The following is a 17,706-nucleotide window of genomic DNA, read 5'->3' as shown; positions in this document are numbered from 1 at the left end:
ATTCTTCTCTTCTCTCAGCTTTTCACGTGTTTCATCTTTGTTATTCATGTAAAGAGAGTCAGCAGCAGTTCCCTGCAGGCGGGGTCAGCCTGTTAAAACCGGCCGGGGCTTTACCTTTACAAATCCTAGTAGGAACAATTACAGATCATTCCTACTGTAGCTAAACATCAGCAAGGCTGATGCATAAGTAATACATGAGTACACAAACATAAAAATATATATCATTTAACAAAATGAATGTATGTTGCAGGAGTTTCATGAAGCTCCTGTTGGCCTCCACTGTTGTGCATTACCAAAATATTCTCCGTACGTTAAAAGGTCATAAAATATTAATTTAATACCCTATTTTGGAAGTGGTAGCACAAAAGACGCCATTGTTGCGTTCATGCAGAAAAGCTCAGAGTAAATCTTATTATTTCTGTTGTGTTTGTGTTTCAACATGTCGGCGGCGGCGGCGTCTCGCTGTGTGAAAGCTCTCACCTCACAAGCCTCTGTTTTCCTTTCAAATGAAGGATTAGTCTTATCTTAAATAAGAGCATTAAGCTACTTTTTTCCAATTGCTTTCTCCACTCAAGGCACAGCTAAGTAAGGATGACTGTTTTTCTGTTGTTTACTGGCTTCGGCCCCAGCAGCAGTTTGGCAGCTAGTTTTAATTTTTGGCCATTAGAGTCGCAGCTCGGCTGCTGTTTCAGCTGTGAGCCCTGATGGCTTCTGTTTGTTTGGCTACTGGTTGTTTTTTGGATTTTTCTCTGTCCTGCAGAGAAGAAAAACTACCAGGAAACATCTGATCCAACACGAGTTCTCCCAGATCACACAAAACTTCTTTCTAAGAAGAAACCAAAGCTGCTGCTGCTGCTGCAGAGCGTCGGAGTATCAAACCCACAACAGATGATCTTAATCCTCAGATAACATTTCTATCAGAGGAGTTGAGTACACTCACTCACAGAGAATATCATATCTGTCACATTTATGATGACGTAAAAATCTTTTACTGATAAAATAACATTTTCTTTCAAAGTTAGAATCAAAATGTGACAACAGTTCTGTTTTCTTTCTTCAAATATAACTTTAATTGTTCCTCGTTTAGTTATGAATATTTACGTCACATCAGATCCACGCTGACAAAATACCACTGAGTACTTCTCAAAGTATTATAGAATACCATCAAAGGAAAACTGTGATGTACATAATATTCTTTTAAAGTTACTCTGCTCAAAACATCAAGTGATTTATTCTTTTTAATTATGCAGCTGAGCAGCTGTGTTATGTGGGATAAAAATAGTCACATTAAAGAATCTGGACAAAAGATGTGACATCAATACTTTAGATTTTCCAAAAATAAATCTTCACAACAGTCACTTCGTAATGAAGTTCTGGCTTTGTAAGCCTGTTTGATAATCCTTCGATGCAAACGCTGCACATGGAAGCACTAACATGCACATGAAGGCTGCGATGTTTCCAATTAATGCAGTGAAGCCTGCGAGCTGCTGGCTGGAGCTTCTCTCCTCTGCTGCTGCAGCACCCTGACATCACTGCTGCTGCAGCACCCTGCCATCACTGCTGCTGCAGCACCCTGCCATCACTGCTGCTGTTCATACAGTGTTTCAAAAGCCCCACATCCACCTGGCATCCACCCTGCATCCACCCAGCATCCATCCAGTATCCACCCTGCATCAACCCCACATCCACCTGGCATCCACCCAGCAGCCACCCAGTATCCACCCAGCATCCACCCAGCATCCACCCAGCAGCCACCCAGTATCCACCCAGCATCCACCCGGCATCCACCCTGCATCCACCCTGCATCCACCCGGCATCCACCCGGCATCCACTCGGTATCCACCCTGCATCCACCCAGTATCCACCCGGCATCCACCCGGCATCCACTCGGTATCCATCCTGCATCCACCCAGTATCCACCCTGCATCCACCCAGCATCCACCCGGCATCCACTCGGTATCCACCCTGCATCCACCCAGTATCCATCCAGTATCCACCCAGCATCCACCCAGTATCCACCCAGCATCCACCCCACATCTACCCTGCATCCACCCATCATCCACCCGGCATCCACCCAGTATCCACCCAGCATCAAATAGTTTATTCCACATGACTAGGGTGACTGAAATATGTTTAATTTGGATTTTTGTTTTCGTACAATGTATAATGTTTAAATCATGAAGGTCGAGTTACAACATTCACAAAAACTTAGTGTGAATGAAACAGTCAGACTGAAAATGACTCTGAACTACATCTGTTTCATCTCCAGATTGTACTTTGTTCAGTTTGTCTCTTCCTGCAGGGAGCCAAAGTTAGCTATCAGTCAGTGAGCAGACCTCTCTGTTCTGTCTGTGTTCAGACTGATTATTAAACTGGATGTGATCTACTGAGTTGAAGCATCTGTGCTGACAGTCAGCAGTTGTATCTGCTAACTTGTATTTCGTGTATAATGATGACATCCAGCAGGTATTCTTTTTTATTCTTGCACTTGAAATCCTAAAAAATATGATGTTTCAATCCTGCATTTTGCAGCAAAAATGAAAAAAGATCATTAAATCATGACTCGACCCCAACTTTAACATAAAGAGAGAGAGTACATCTTTTGGTCCAGATCTTATACACAGATGTAAACACACATCTACATTTAGAGGCTGTGTCCAGTCAGGTGTTTTATATGAAATAAGACACCTGAGTTGCAACAAGTTCTCTAAATGAAACAACAAAATCTGTTGGACTCCAGAATTACTTGTTGATTCAAGACATTCACAGTCGAGGAGGGACGCTTGTGTTTCCTCTTATCGATACATATTTTCATTCTTCTTTAGTACTGATGTTTCTGTAAAATACAGCCTGACATTAACCTGCTGCAGTGTTTCCTCTGTAGTCGTTCTGTAGCAGCGATGGCAGGAGGTCATGTTTGGTATTTGTTCCACATCCATCACTGTTGGTCTTAGTATTGGTTCTGGTGCTGTAAGTGGTTGCAGTACTAATACTGTAATATTATATGGTGACTTGACAGTAATTAAAGGGTTTACTTCTATACACTAGGCAGTTCCTCATTTTATCTAGCTGTGGTGGTTCACAACTCCTGAGTGACTGTAGAGGAAACACTGCTCCTCTAACAGCTGACGAGTCTCATGTTTCACCTGTAAGGTTCTCCTTTTAATGCCATTGATGTGAAAACATCAGGAACAAAAAAACAAGAAGAAGAAATAAAAAGTGTGCATCCTGATTTAAGGTCAGTTATAAAATCCAAGCGCAGCACGGAGCGTCTCTCCTGATTGGCTGCTGAAGCGCTGTCAGCTGAAGAGTCGATCACGCTGGACGGTAGAGGAGGTTGAACCAACGTCTGCTTCTAAGTATCATCCAACGCCAGAGATGAGAGCGTCAGAGTCACGCTGTCCTCCGTTTCCATCACAGTTATGTATTCAGGTCATTTAGAGACTAAACTCAGTAAACGTTTACAGCCTGTCATGTTGTCAGCCAGCGTTTAATGAAAGAAACGGCGGTAATTCTGACTCAGGAGTATTTAGGGTTCAGTCGTCTCACTGCTGAAGATACCGGCTTCCTCTTCCTCTTTCTCTTTTGAGGAACATATTTGAAACTCGCCCTTGAACAAACATCACACTGACCAACATTCACCCTGAACAGAGCCAACATGACACATATGACACGTGTTTGTAAAGCACATATTGTCCTGTTGGCTGAAGATGAACTTTGTGTGACCTGAAGCTCCTCATACAGCTGCAGTCAGCTGAGCCCTGAGCTGTCAGTCATAGCGACCACTTTCATCAGCAACCCGAGAAAAGAAAATCTCTCAGGTGTTACAGATCAAACTTCCACATCCAGAGTTTATGTTAGAAATGAAGATGCCCCCCCCCCCCCCCCCCCCCCCCCCCCCCCCCCCGGAGTGAGGCACATTTTCATTTTAAAGACACTGCTGCAAACTCTTAAAACATGTCGAACACTTTGAGAACGGGAGAGCGACATCAGCTGCTCTGATACCTGCACTTTACACACCTTTAGTGTAAATTCCCCCAACATGCCACCAGTGTTATCCTGTAATACAACAAACCACCACAGACCTGAGAGATAAATCACACGCCCTGCAGCACTGAACACTGAGCAAACAGAAATATGCACCCACTTGTAGATTCACTGAACCGCTTTGATTCTGAACTGCTTCTATCACGTTATACTGAGCGATGTCTCAGTGTGCATCAGGTATAAATACATCTGCTTTTATGGATTTATCTGTTAAAATGTAAAAAAAGACACCTCACCGTTCTGAAACAAAGTCAGTGCTGAAGAAGAACGAGTCGTTTTCATACTAAATAAACGTACAGCAGCTGCATATCTCAGCCTCGTGAAGAAAAATGATGTTTAAAGCTGCTTCAGTAACTCTGTTAATCACCCTCCTGCTGCATTTTGCTGCTTCTCAAACACAATGACAACTCGGACAAAAAAAACCCTGCAAGAGAGAGAATTATCTTCACAGTGAAGACAACCAGCCAAAGAAAGCAAAGAAAATGGTAAATGAGGGAAATTAAACATGTTGAAAACAGGTTTGGTGAAACCTTTTGCATCCTGAGGATCCTTTAAATCACAAAAAAAAAAAAAAACCCTTTTCAGAATTTTCTTTTCTTTTGTATTTAATTTTCTTCATTTATAGTCTTATAGCAGAGTCACTGTGTGTGTCCCCAGGCTGCCATGTGTTGTTTTCTTCAGGACAAACGCACATTTTGACCAACATTTTTAGAAAATATTCAAAAGAAAATGTGGTGAATGTTTGTTTCCATCCACTGCTGCTGTGTGAATATTAGCAGATAAACAGCAGGTGGTGCTAATTCTCCAGTTGCTGCCGTTAAACCATCGCAGAAGAAGAAGAAACAACGAGAGCGACAGTCAAAGCTCAAACGATGGAAAACTGATTATATTGTATTGATGTGAGGAAGGTTACAGCCTCCTCATCATCGCTCCACACAGATCTGAGGTTTCAGTCACATGATTCATTTATTCATTAAGTCTGTTCACATTTGATTTTCATCCACATAACTACGTCTCTTAGCAGATAAAAACTTTTTTACTACTCAGGTTTTTTAATGTGCAAATAAAAACAGGTGGTTGGAAAACGTAACGTCTGCATCGCTGCACGTCAGGAGTTGCACGACGCTCACTGGGAAGCGGGACGGCTGGACGCCGGCGGTTTAAACCTTAATGACGAGAACAAGGCTCCGTTGTTTGACCTTGGCATTTTGCATGAGGAGACGTACGACTCTCCGGGGAAATGAGCTGCTCTGCCGCTTGAAGAAAACACTTTCCTGCACTGATTTATTCATGAAGTGCGAACATGTCACAGCGGATTCTGTCTTTACATCTCTGTTCATGATGCCGACACTGAAACTGCATTTAGGACGTCCCGCTATACCAGAACGCTCCATTAAAACCAGCACTAATAAACTCAGCAGACCAGATCCTAACACACGTAATTTAACTTTTCATCAATCGCTGGCAGGTCCAACAACAGGTCCAGTGTTTTTCTCTTCAGGCTCAGGTTGGATTATTTTCTCTTGTTCTCTTTGTAGCCAGTTTTCATCCAAATTGAGTGAAAAGTTTAACCGAATTTCATAAAAATCTGCAGAAGAAGACGAGCCGACGTCAGCTCATCAGCGAGGTAGAAAAAACCGTCACAAACGAAGCATCAGAGCAGGTTGAAGCCCTGACTTTTGATTTGCAGGCAGCAAGTTTTGAAACTTTGATCATGTTTAACAGGACATAAATAACAGGAAACCACAAAAAACAGAATATATCCCCTTTAAATATTTATGACTTCTAAGCCTTTTTAGGCTGCAGCTGTTGCCATCTTTGTTGTGTACAGTTACCATGGTTACAGGCTGGTGTAAACAGCAGTGTTTACCTGTTGGGACACATCTTTCCATCTAAATGTGGTGCAAATTTTAACAACTTTAATCTCCAAAGAATCCATAAAAGAAAACGTGATTGAAAGCTTGTTTCCATCCGACTCACAGCTTTACTTTGAACTCAGTTTCTCTGTGTAATGACTTGTGATAAGAAGTGAACCAGACATGAGAGAATAAAGCGTTATGAGTGCATGTATTATCTTGTGTGTTCGGTGGGATGACTGTGTCGTGCTCATGTACTCCTCTTCCTCAGCTGAAGGACAAGATCCTGCATTAATGTAAAGGAGACAAACTGCCGTCTCAGATAACAAGAACAGATTCTCTCTGTGAGCTTTAAAGAGTTTCTGCTCCACATTCAGCCTGTGACACAACTATAATAGCACTACATCACTATATTAAAACCCCAAGATGTTTTTCAGCAGTCAACTGTTTGGTAGGCGGTCAGGATTAATTATCTGACTCTTCTCATGTGTTGAACTCTGATTATGTGCTGATGAATTATGATAAGAGGTTCCAGGCTCCCACCAGGCAGATTTGCATCCGAATGTAATGCAAACGACATTTCCAAGAATTTCCAAGAAATCAATAAAAGAAAATGTAGTGAATGTTTATTTCTATCCACTGCTGTCGTGTGAATATTAGCAGATAAACAGCAGGTGGCGCTGATTCTCCAGTCGGTGCCATTAAACCGTCGCAGAAGAAGAAGAAGAAACAACGAGATGACGTCATTAAAACAGCGACAGCGATGATGGAAATGTGACGTTTCTGTTAGTTTCATGTATTGATGTGAAGTCTGGTTGGGTTTAGCCACAGAAACCAGTTTGATAGAGAAAGATTGTGGTTTGACTGGCAGTGAAAAACACCGGTGAAATACAGAAATACAGAGAAAAACACATCCGAGCCGCAGAGGTAAACAGTGATCTCCTGCAGCAAAGGCCACTCTTCGCCTTTTTGCCATCTTGTTAACTATCTAGTCCCCCCCCCTCTACCCATCACCCCCCCCCCTACACGCCTCCTGCTAACGAGGACGTCACCTTATATCCACGTCATCTGAACAGCATCACTTCCCCGGGTCATAATCACCACGGTCTGTGTTTTAGACCGATACAGTCGTTTTTCTTGTGAGTAGTCGGTGGTTTATTCACTAAGTCTGTTTACATTTGCTTGTTATCCACATCAGCCAAGTGAGATATTTCAGGATTTTTCTGTTTCCACTGAGGAGTTTTTGTGCACAAATTGAAACTGCAAATAAAAGCAGGTGGAAGGATAAACATCTACAGAGAGATCTAGAGACACCGTTTGGATTGACAACAACGTTTCTCTCACAAATATCAACTTAAGTCTCAGACAGACTGAAGTCTCACAGCATGAAGGGACCTTTAGTTTGGACTGAAACTGAGAGAAAAAGATGCATTTTTTTATTTAACCAACTTAATGTGGACACACACTGACAAACACAGCTGAACACACAATATCACCTTCCTTCCTCAATGTTGGATTATATGAAGGTGGTTTTATAATATGAACACACACACACACTGTGGCCTCACAGCTCACGCTGGAGTGTCGGGAGTGTCGGGTCATGCTGGTGTTTACCGATCATCGCAGCCGTTGCCTCGGGTAGAATCAGCTGCACACTTCAGTGAGCAGAACGAGCCCTCGGCAAAGATTTTCTCAGATTCATGATGATGTTTTCATTCTTCATATCCAGAAATGACTCATCTAACACACGGATTAGTTGAAGAAAACGTTGGTCTAAGCAGAGTTATAGTACAGTCTGCAGATGCTGTATGATGCGTCCTCGGTATTGATAGATGATAAAAGGTTCATTGATTCAATCAGAAACTTCTGCAGGTTTACGTCTTTATGACTCTTCTGTATGAGATTTACTGTGTGATGTTTTTAATCTGTGGGCTCTAAAACATAATATTGTTTTATTGACTTGCTGCTTTATGACTTTTCCTTATTTTACGAAAATTGCTTATAAACATGATTCTGATTTCTGTTTGTGGTCTCCAGCTTTAAAATCGACTTCAATACAATCAGTTTTTACACAGCAGCTCTCCTCCTAAATCCAGACTGGAGACCCAACAGGAAGTTAAACCTCTGTGAGATGTAAAATGACCTCAGACATCAGTTCAGATCAGATCTTTATTGTTTTATAAGAGGAAATTCTTTTTGCAGCATGAAAACACAGAAAAACACACAAAAAACAAGACAATAAAAGACATTGAAAGTGCTGCTACTATCCATATCCGCACTCTACTACACCACCAGCACCCACTACGACCTCAATAATAAACATAAAGTAGAATTATCACCTTTCTGACAATGACAACAAAAACTGTAAATGTAAAAGATTCATAAAGCAGAATTTATGGCGAAGCTGTTGGATTAGATTACACAGCTGTTCCTAATAAAGTGCTCAGTGACTGTGAAAACTAGTTAGAAGACAAGAATTGGTTGACTTTTGCAGTAATTATTATTATTCTTTTTACAAATATAGCAGAAAACACAAGAGTCAATCTTCTTTTGCACATCAGACCATCAAGATGAAACACACCTGTAAATGAAAGGATCATAATATAACCTTGTTACATGTAATCCTGCCCCCCCACATGAGGAGAGGCATTAAAACCAAGGTTGTGTTGTACTGTTTGAACAGTGAATGGTGCTGAAAAGTCTAATAAACCTGCCAGAAATTAAAGTTTAATGTGTGAATTACACAACTTTAGCCTGTGTGATTAGAACAGATTTGTTTTCTTACAAAGATAAATGGTTGGTAGTCAAATAGAAATGTGTGTTGATGCCATTTTTCCCCCCACAGTCTTTAACAGTGTTATAAATCTATTTTATTCTTAAATGAATTCAAAAAAATAAACAAAACACATTGTCCTGCCTTTCTACTGGTTAACAGCCAGTTAATGACAAATCTTGAAATAACTGGCCCATGGTACAGTTAATGTTAACTGGTTAGGGGGTTAGGGTTAGGGGTCTGGGTTAGGGTTGGGGTTAGGGTTAGAGGGTTAGGGTTAGGGGTCAGGGTTAAGGGTTAGGGGGTCAGGGTTAGGGTAAGGGTTAGGGGTTAGGGGTTAGAGGGTTAGGGTTAGAGGGTTAGGGGGTAGGGTTAGGGGTTAGAGGGTTAGGGGGTAGGGTTAGGGTTAGAGGGTTAGGGGGTAGGGTTAGGGGTTAGGGTTGGGGTTAGGGTTAGAGGATTAGGGTTAGGGGGTAGGGTTAGGGGTTAGAGGGTTAGGGGGTAGGGTTAGGGGTTAGGGTTGGGGTTAGGGGTTAGAGGGTTAGGGTTATGGGGTAGGGTTAGGGGTTAGGGTTAGGGGTTAGAGGGTTATGGGTTAGGGTTGGGGTTAGGGTTAGAGGATTAGGGTTAGGGGGTAGGGTTAGGGGTTAGAGGGTTAGGGTTAGAGGGTTAGGGGGTAGGGTTAGGGGTTAGGGTTGGGGTTAGGGTTAGAGGATTAGGGTTAGGGGGTAGGGTTAGGGGTTAGAGGGTTAGGGTTAGAGGGTTAGGGGGTAGGGTTAGGGGTTAGGGTTGGGGTTAGGGTTAGAGGATTAGGGTTAGGGGGTAGGGTTAGGGGTTAGAGGATTAGGGTTAGGGGGTAGGGTTAGGGGTTAGAGGATTAGGGTTAGGGGGTAGGGTTAGGGGTTAGGGTTAGGGTTAGGGGTTAGAGGGTTATGGGTTAGGGTTGGGGTTAGAGGGTTAGGGTTAGGGGGTAGGGTTAGGGGTTAGGGGTTAGAGGGTTAGAGGGTTAGGGTTAGGGGGTTAGGGTTAGGGGGTTAGGGTTAGGGGTTAGAGGGTTAGGGGGTAGGGTTAGGGGTTAGAGGGTTAGGGTTAGGAGGTAGGGTTAGGGGTTAGGGTTGGGGTTAGAGGGTTAGGGTTAGAGGGTAGGGTTAGGGGTTAGGGTTGGGGTTAGAGGGTTAGGGTTAGGGGGTAGGGTTAGGGGTTAGGGTTAGGGGGTCAGGGTTAGGGGGTTAGGGTCCTGTCTTTCGTCTCTATTCTCAGATTTGTATTGAAATCCAATGTATACTATATTTCATTTAGTCTGTTTTAATTGTTGTATTGAATTTGGCCTTTCAGAAGTATTTGTTCTCATCTACCTCATTTGTTTTTTGGTGATTTATGTCTGTCTATCCAGAACATGGTGCCCACCTCTTTCATATGCACATTATAATTATTTACAGCCTCTCTACAAACAGCTCAGAGGTCAACATCCCCCTGAGAACAACAACGCTGCTTCTTGTTATTTTGTGTTTTGAGTCGCTCCCGTCTGGTGTTACAGTGATCCGTTACATGTTAGTTTTGGGTTGCAGAGCGTGACGTTGGACAGGCTCAAACTCCGGCCTCTGAGCACCAGATGGCTCCTCATGAAACTCGCTGCAGCTGGTAACGTCATGTTGTAGCAGGGATTTGATGTGGACACACAAACACACAAACACACAAACACACACACACACACATGCATGCAGCATGGCCCGGAGGTCGAAGCGCTAACAGAGCAGGTCGCTACACACCGGCGGTAACTGCACGCACGTCACAACCTATTCTGGGCTCGCCGCCTCACGCAGGGAGAACATCGCTGCTGCCCAGGACTGACCTCAGCTCACAAGGTCTTTTCATCTGTGTGACACTGAGTCTGAAGTCGTTTCACTTTATACAGCAGAGAAGAAAAGGCAAGAAAAGGAACTAAAAGGGAGAGAAAACATATGTTACAAGGTCACCAAAAAGAGCCAGACTCCATGACAGAAAGTATTAAAATCTTCATCATACTAGGTTTCTCTGCATTCTCTAACATGTTTTTAGCCATGCTAGCAGCTAGCAGCCTGGCTCTGTGGATGTAGATGTCAACAACAAACCCAGAAGATGAATCATACTGACTTTGTAGAGAATAATAATAATAATAATACAACATTTTATGTTGTATTATTAGTGCTTTCAAGATACTCAAAGACACTTTACACAACAAGTTAAAAGGAGCCAAAACTACAAAAACACAGTGAAGCATAAAGTGATCCTCTGACTGCTCTCACACCTCCATCGAGCTGTGAAGCAGCCGCTGGTTCTGAAGTGTTTTTCCTCGTTCTGTTTTCACATTTTAAATATTTCTTTAATCGATCTCCTCGATGTTACTGAACACAGAAACTCAGGACTGTCCTGGATGATGTGATGATCCTACAGGTTTACAGTATTCACACTTTGTTTCTGACAAGTCACGTTTTATCTGTAATTTTGTCGGACGGCTCAGAATACTACGATACCCATGAGCCTCGGCTGCCGTTGCTATGGAGAAGAAGCCAGTCAGAGATGTGAATCAGAGAGTAATGAATTCAAAAGACTTCGTTGTTGAAGTTGTAAACAAAACATGATGCAAAATTTGGTGCAAATATTCATCCTGCAAGGATGAAATGTAATAACTTTGATGATCCGCTGACTAGCGCCATCTTCTGGTCAAACTTTGAATTTGTCCAATATTTTTATGAGCAAATAGCTGCAAAACTGAAGACATTCCCATCAGCCTCAGGTGTTCTCGGTGTTTAGTGAGCTCTGCAGTGATATGGAGCGTCGTGTTTCTGTGGTTTGTCAGCAGATTGATGGAGGTTTATTCATGATGCACATCAGAGATGATGATAAAAATATATGTTTCATGTCTTTGTGTTCAGATTTGACTCAAGTTTTGTAAATCTCTGAGTCATGGTTGTAACAGATTTGTTCATCAGTTATGAACAAAACTCTTCACATGATGTAACCTTTCATCTCAGACAATATCAGTGGAGGAAAAATCAATACTTAATATAAACGTTAAAGTAACATGTCAGTTTCTGTACTGAAAGCCAAATCTGTTTGCTTTCAGTATTTCTTGTATGAGCTTTGTGTTCTGACATGTTGCCTTAAACAGCCTTTTTTCAACAGAAAGCAGCTCCTATATGCTGAAATCACTTTGCAGACAAGAAGTTCAGAGTCTCAGTCAAAGCATCAATCATTAAGTCATTATTTGTTGTTTTGTGAGTCCCAATTAAGTAACACTTGACAGACGAGAGGACATAGAGAGAGAGACGGGATGGTGGCACTTAAAAGTGAACAAGAGCTGTGAAAGACACGAAGCCAGAGGAGGAGTGGATGAGGGAGCGAAGTCGATTAATGGCGTCATTAAAAGGCGGACGATGGTGTTTTACAGGAGGATGTGGAAGTGTGTGTATGTGGGCTGCAGAGACAGAGCGAGATTTAAGCGTTGCTGTTCAATCAATAGCTGAGTGAGAGAGCTCAGAGGAAACTCCTCCTGGGTTCCTCTTCAAAGCCTCCTTCATTATGCATGTGCTGCAATTACCTGACGTCTGAGAGGAAATGTAGCGCGCCAAATTACACTCTGATTAGTTATTGCTATCACAGGGTCAGAGTGGCATCACTTCTGTCTGCAGCAGACGCTCGTTTGAGCTCATAACTGATCCTGAGATGTTGATGAGATGTTTCTTCTTCTTCTCTTTTTCCTTTGTTATCTTTCTCTGTCTGGACTTCTTTTGCTTTTTCTTCTCTATGTGCAGTAACGTCGGTCTGTCGCTCTGAACTATTAGATGGATTTAGATGAATTTAGTTCAGGCATTCATGTTCCCCAGAGGATGAATCTCACTGACTTCAGTGACCCTCTGACTTCTCCTCTAGCGCCACCAGCAGGTCTAACTTTGTACTTCCGGCAGATGAATTGGAACAAAACTTTGTACATCCCAGAGGATGACTCTTATCCCGAATGTGATCCTTGTCTCAACAACTGTTGGATGGATTGTCATGAAATGTGTTTCACATGTTCATGTTCCCTTCAGGATGAACTCTACCAACTCTGGTGATCTTCTGACTTTTTGTCTGCAGCTCCTCCTCAAAGTCAAAATGTAATCAGTCCATGTGAAGAAGTCCTGACGAGGTTATTTATGTAGCCTGTGGAATTAGATGCCACACAGGACACAATTACTTCCGGGGTTCTTGTAGCTTTAATTATATTGTTGACCACATTTGCAGCGGGTCATTTTAACAGAGTGTGTAAACTACTGAGCAGCTCATGTGCTTTCACAGCTTGTGGCAGAGTTAACACAAAAAAATGATTTAAAAGAAAAATAACCAAAACAAAATACAACAGTGGGCTATGACTATCAACAGAACACATAAAAAGTTTCACCAACTCCCCGGAGACTGCACAACTCAACACACTGTCGTTTACCTTCAATTAGAGTTCAAATGAATGTAACACCTGTACATTTTCTCTAGTAACAAAATACAATAGCATGGTGTAGCTTTATGCACGCTAACATTACCTCGCTATGCAACTGAGAACACAGTGGTCGACGTCAAAATCCCAGGACATCAACTCCAGGAGCGTCTAAATCAAACCATCTCAGTAAGATATCGACAGATAACAGGGATATTTTACAAGATATATGTATATTTACCTACTACTTTACACGATGGAGTCACAGCATCAACCACTCAAACGCAAATCTCCAGGTTGTTCGCACGTAAACAGGAAGAAAGACCAATGCACTTGGCGGAGCAAAAATAATATTGCTCAACGCTGCCGCCTTGTGACCAAAATCAGCAACAACAAGTGAGACTGTCACAGCCCACTTACGGTTTACTTCACATTTTAATTAAACCTAAACAATTGTACACTCAAAAGAAAACAACAAAGAACACATTTATTAACATCCAAACAACTTTGAGAGCTATATCACACCTAAGTGGAAAATTACATCTGAACCGATTTACCACCCGGCTACATTTATTATATTATATTATTTATTTACAGGGTGAGCATGATACATCTCATCTTAACTGAACAAAACTCAGCTCATTGAGTGAATTAATTTAACGTGGTGCTCTGCTGGAGAACGGTGGACTGCTTCCTCTGGTTGTCAGGCAGATCGGTGCAGCATCAGCAGTTATGCAGGTGTTGTAACAAACCGTTGTGGTGACGAAGGAGCTGAATCAGTCATTTCCTCCCCCTGGAGGTGTTCCAGCCAGGTCCAACTGGTAGGAGACCTCGGGGCAGACCCAGAACATGCTGGAGGGACTACATATCTCCTCTGGTCTGGGAACATCTAGAGATTCCCCAGGAGGAGCTGGAGGGCGTTGAAGGATGTCCTGGATGGAAGGTTGGATGAAAACTCGTCTCTCCTGATTAAACTTTGTTTCCTCTGCGAGATGTAATTCATGCAGTTTATGATTGCTGCCGTAATGGAAAAAGTTTCAGGTAACTCTGATAAGAGTGAATTCAAAAACAGTGTCTTTCATTTAGCACTCAATAGCAATTAGAGCCAGCTTACCGGCTTTCTGTTCAAATCAAGGACGTGTTGAGTTTTTGTTTTCCAGCAGTGTGTCAGCAGGAAATAAATTGGAATTTTCTCTCACGCTGACATTCCTTTAAAAAATAAATCAAGTTTTCAGCTGGCATTGCTTTCAGTAAAAGTAAAATGAAAAAACAAACCTGCAGCAGCCACGGAGACACTATCTGACCCTGAAAATCTCTGACTTTGGGCTCCGCAGCGGTTGACAGTGTGGTAATTCATGTCACAACAGCCTGACGCTCTTTTACACAGCTCTGTCAGCGAAGTCTGTGACCCACAGAAATATTTATCAGCGGACAAAAAAAAACTGCAGAAAGCTCAAGTAGTCCGCCGTGTGGTCGAACACACAGAATTCAGGGTTAACTACATGTTTCCATTTAAAAATGATTGTATGTGTAATCTTGCTTGCATACATGTATATAAATATTGGTAAGTTTTACTACTCACACCACATTTTAAAGCAAACTAAATCAGTAACACTTTAAGGTATTTATCATTAATAATAGTTTATAACACATTATAATGTAGTTATAAGCAGATATAAGGACATTTTAAGTGTTTAATTTACAGTATTTGTCAGATATTATAACTTATCTTATGAAGTCAAGTCAATTTATTTACAGAGCAGATTTAAAAACTAAACTAAAGCTGACTGAAGACAGAGACTGAGAAATCCTATCTTCAAGGGTTATCAGTAAATATTAAAATTGATTTTATATTACTGAATTATTGGTCCCCTACAAGCCGGAGCACAATCAAATAAAAAAAACACAGACGTAGTCATGCGGATCGAGGGGAAAATTAATAAAAGTGTAGAATAAAATAAATAAAAAATGGATTAAATCTTAAATCCTAACCTATCCAATCTGCACCGGGAGCGTGGAATGTCATTAATACATATGAATTACATATTATATATTATTTTCATTCATCATCTGTTTAATACAGCAGCTCACAGAAGGAGTTCTGCTTTGTTATTAGTTATTGCAAAGCCTGAAAACAATCAGCAGCTCTCTGCTGTTTGAAACTGGATCTATGATTCATGAAGCACAATTTGTCCTTCGTTAGGCAGCAAGTACATCCTATTTTTAGAAAGTCTTTAGTCTTCAGTTTGCCTCTGCGTCTTCTGCATAATGTACAGTATGAGCAACGTTAGAAAGAGATGCATTAATGACATTTCTTTGCCCCTAAAGTTTTTGTCTGCACTCCTAAAAAAAAATAATAATAAATGTAAATGTGGAGCCTGGAGGCGTTTACAGTAATTAGCCTCTCTCGCTCTGACATCACAGGCTTGAAGGAATAATGCATTTATTTTTAACACACTAACCTCTGGTCTTTACCTGTTTGCTGCTAAATTAGTTTTCACCCTGTGAGACAAACAAAAACAAATACATGCTGGTTCTGTTTCAAAGTAATTAATGTTCAATCATACTTTTGTCCTTTGTTAGCTGTGAGATGCTTTACACAGAGCAGGTTGTAAATGTATTAAAGGCTGTAAAAAGACAGTTTTAAGGTCGCTGACATGAAGACTGAATCTGAATGACTCAACAAAAGCAGGGGAACCTCAGTTTAAGTGTGCAGCATGTTAATAAAAGCATCTGCTCTTTGTGTTCATCAAACAATAGTGTGGGTGGTTGTTTTTTCTGCTCAGTGGCTGCTGCTGCTGCAATGTCTCCTCAGGACCTGAAGACAAACTCAGATCTGACATTTTATGCTCCATAAAGTAGGCTACGTCCCATCAGGGAATGGATTCATATAAATTAAGATCAAACACCGTGTTCGCCCTTGAGGTTACATCCAGATGCAATTATTGTTGAATCCCCACATTTTTTAAATGTACGCCCTGCATACTGTTGCACTAATGCTCCAATCCAAAGAGTAATTACAAGGACGTTTCTAATTTAGTTTCCTTTCAAGCTGCGAGGAGATGCTGCAGGAATAATCTGGCCTGCAGTCAGATACAGTTTAATGTCTACTCATTTGTTCTGTAGCTTTGGAAGAATAAGATGTTTGAAGGACTCGTGGAGAGTAAATGCAGACTGTAACTGTTGTCAAAGAACATTTAGGAGTGAAAGTTATGACATCACAATCAGAATATATCAATGTGAGACCGAATAGCTGAGTTTTTATATTTACATTCATTATTCATCATCTCAAGAACAGAAAACCCTTATTATCAGTCATATATATATAATGTTACAATGTCGGATGTTCATATTAAACATAGCCGACATGTCAAATACTGAGTTAAATGTATGGAGCAGTAAGTAGTAGAAAGTAGTCTGTGAGCAGCAGATCTGATCTGAACGCTCGGTTTCCAACGTTTTTTACTACTTTCAGGCCGAGTCGACGTCGACTGGTAACAGATTTCTTTATATGGTCGTCTGCTCCGCTACACTAACTGACATTATTCTGCTCCGCTCCGCTAACATTATGCTGCTCCGCTCTGCTAACATGCTGAGCCATGACTCCATCTCACAGCAGCAAAGTAAAATCAGTAGTTTACCTGTTGGAGGTGTGCTGGTCGTCTGCAGCTCTTCATCAAACATCATCATCAATGTGGTTGTTTCTGCTTGTACTCTTCCTCTCTGTATTATTTCTAACTGATCGGCTCAATAAACAGCTCCAAATATCTCCAGATGTTGTTGTTTTGACTGGTTTTTAGCAAAGCTAACGAAGCTCCGCTAATTCAGTGAGAAACTTGTTTCATTTTCTGTAAATTCTTCACAATAAAAGTCTCCTGTTATTTAGTCATTTAAAAGCTTTTAATATGAAGCAGTAAAGCAGGAAATGTTGGGTTTTCATCGGCGGTAATTTAACATGACTCTGATATGGCCGCGCCTCAGGAAGCTTCCTGAAGCTGACCAATCAGAACAGAGTGGGTTCATCAGGAGGCGGGGCCTTAAAGAGACAGGAGCTAAAACTGCCTGTTGGAGACAGAGGCTGAACTGAGGGGCTGCATAAAGGACCAGTAGAAGATAAATAAGGAGTTTTTAACTGTGAATTGTGCAAAAAAAGTCGTGCCAAAAATAAAAATATAGAGCTGGAAATGAGCATAATAGGTTCCCTTTAAATAGACGGTGCCGGCACAGTTGTACCTCTGCAGCCCACAGAGACTGAAACTTGTCAAAATATCTCAAGAGATGGCCATCATGGCTGCCCCAGATTTTGTTTCCACGCTGTTGCATTGTAGCTGCACTCAAAGAGATTTCACAGTCAGAATAAAATCCTGTATCAATGATTCAGTAGAAAGATTAATTATCCTGGAGAAAGTCAGTAATGTCAGTGACCGATGCAGCAGCTTCCAGGTGACACGTGCAAAGATTGTTGAGTCCTGTAGCTCTTCAAAAAGTAGAAATGATGATACACTGAATAAATACCATTATTGCATGTTGTGATTGAGATTGCATGAAAACTAGTTAGCAAGCCAACAGTGACGTCTAAA

General features: G+C 41.5%; 1 protein-coding gene and 1 long non-coding RNA gene across 3 annotated transcripts in view; one reads left to right on the top strand and one right to left on the bottom strand.

The window, feature by feature from the left end:
• The window catches only part of LOC122981340 (metabotropic glutamate receptor 7), a 325,191-nt gene that overhangs the window by 190,538 nt on the left and 116,947 nt on the right, over positions 1-17,706 (top strand). The gene's annotated exons all lie outside the window — the stretch shown is intronic.
• LOC122981366 lies at positions 11,560-16,414 on the bottom strand. 2 transcript variants are annotated; one of them, XR_006403221.1, is made up of 3 exons: positions 15,589-16,414; positions 14,241-14,528; positions 11,560-14,143 (listed from the first exon to the last, which is right to left on the bottom strand). It is a non-coding gene; the product is annotated as an uncharacterized LOC122981366 (long non-coding RNA). The 2 variants fall into 2 exon arrangements; XR_006403220.1 differs by having other exon boundaries at positions 11,560-14,111.

The sequence above is a fragment of the Thunnus albacares genome, chromosome 4 (genome assembly GCF_914725855.1).
Source record: "Thunnus albacares chromosome 4, fThuAlb1.1, whole genome shotgun sequence".
NCBI lineage: Eukaryota > Metazoa > Chordata > Actinopteri > Scombriformes > Scombridae > Thunnus > Thunnus albacares.
Note: the sequence above shows the minus strand (reverse complement) of the source record. Positions and strands in the feature narration are given on the sequence as shown.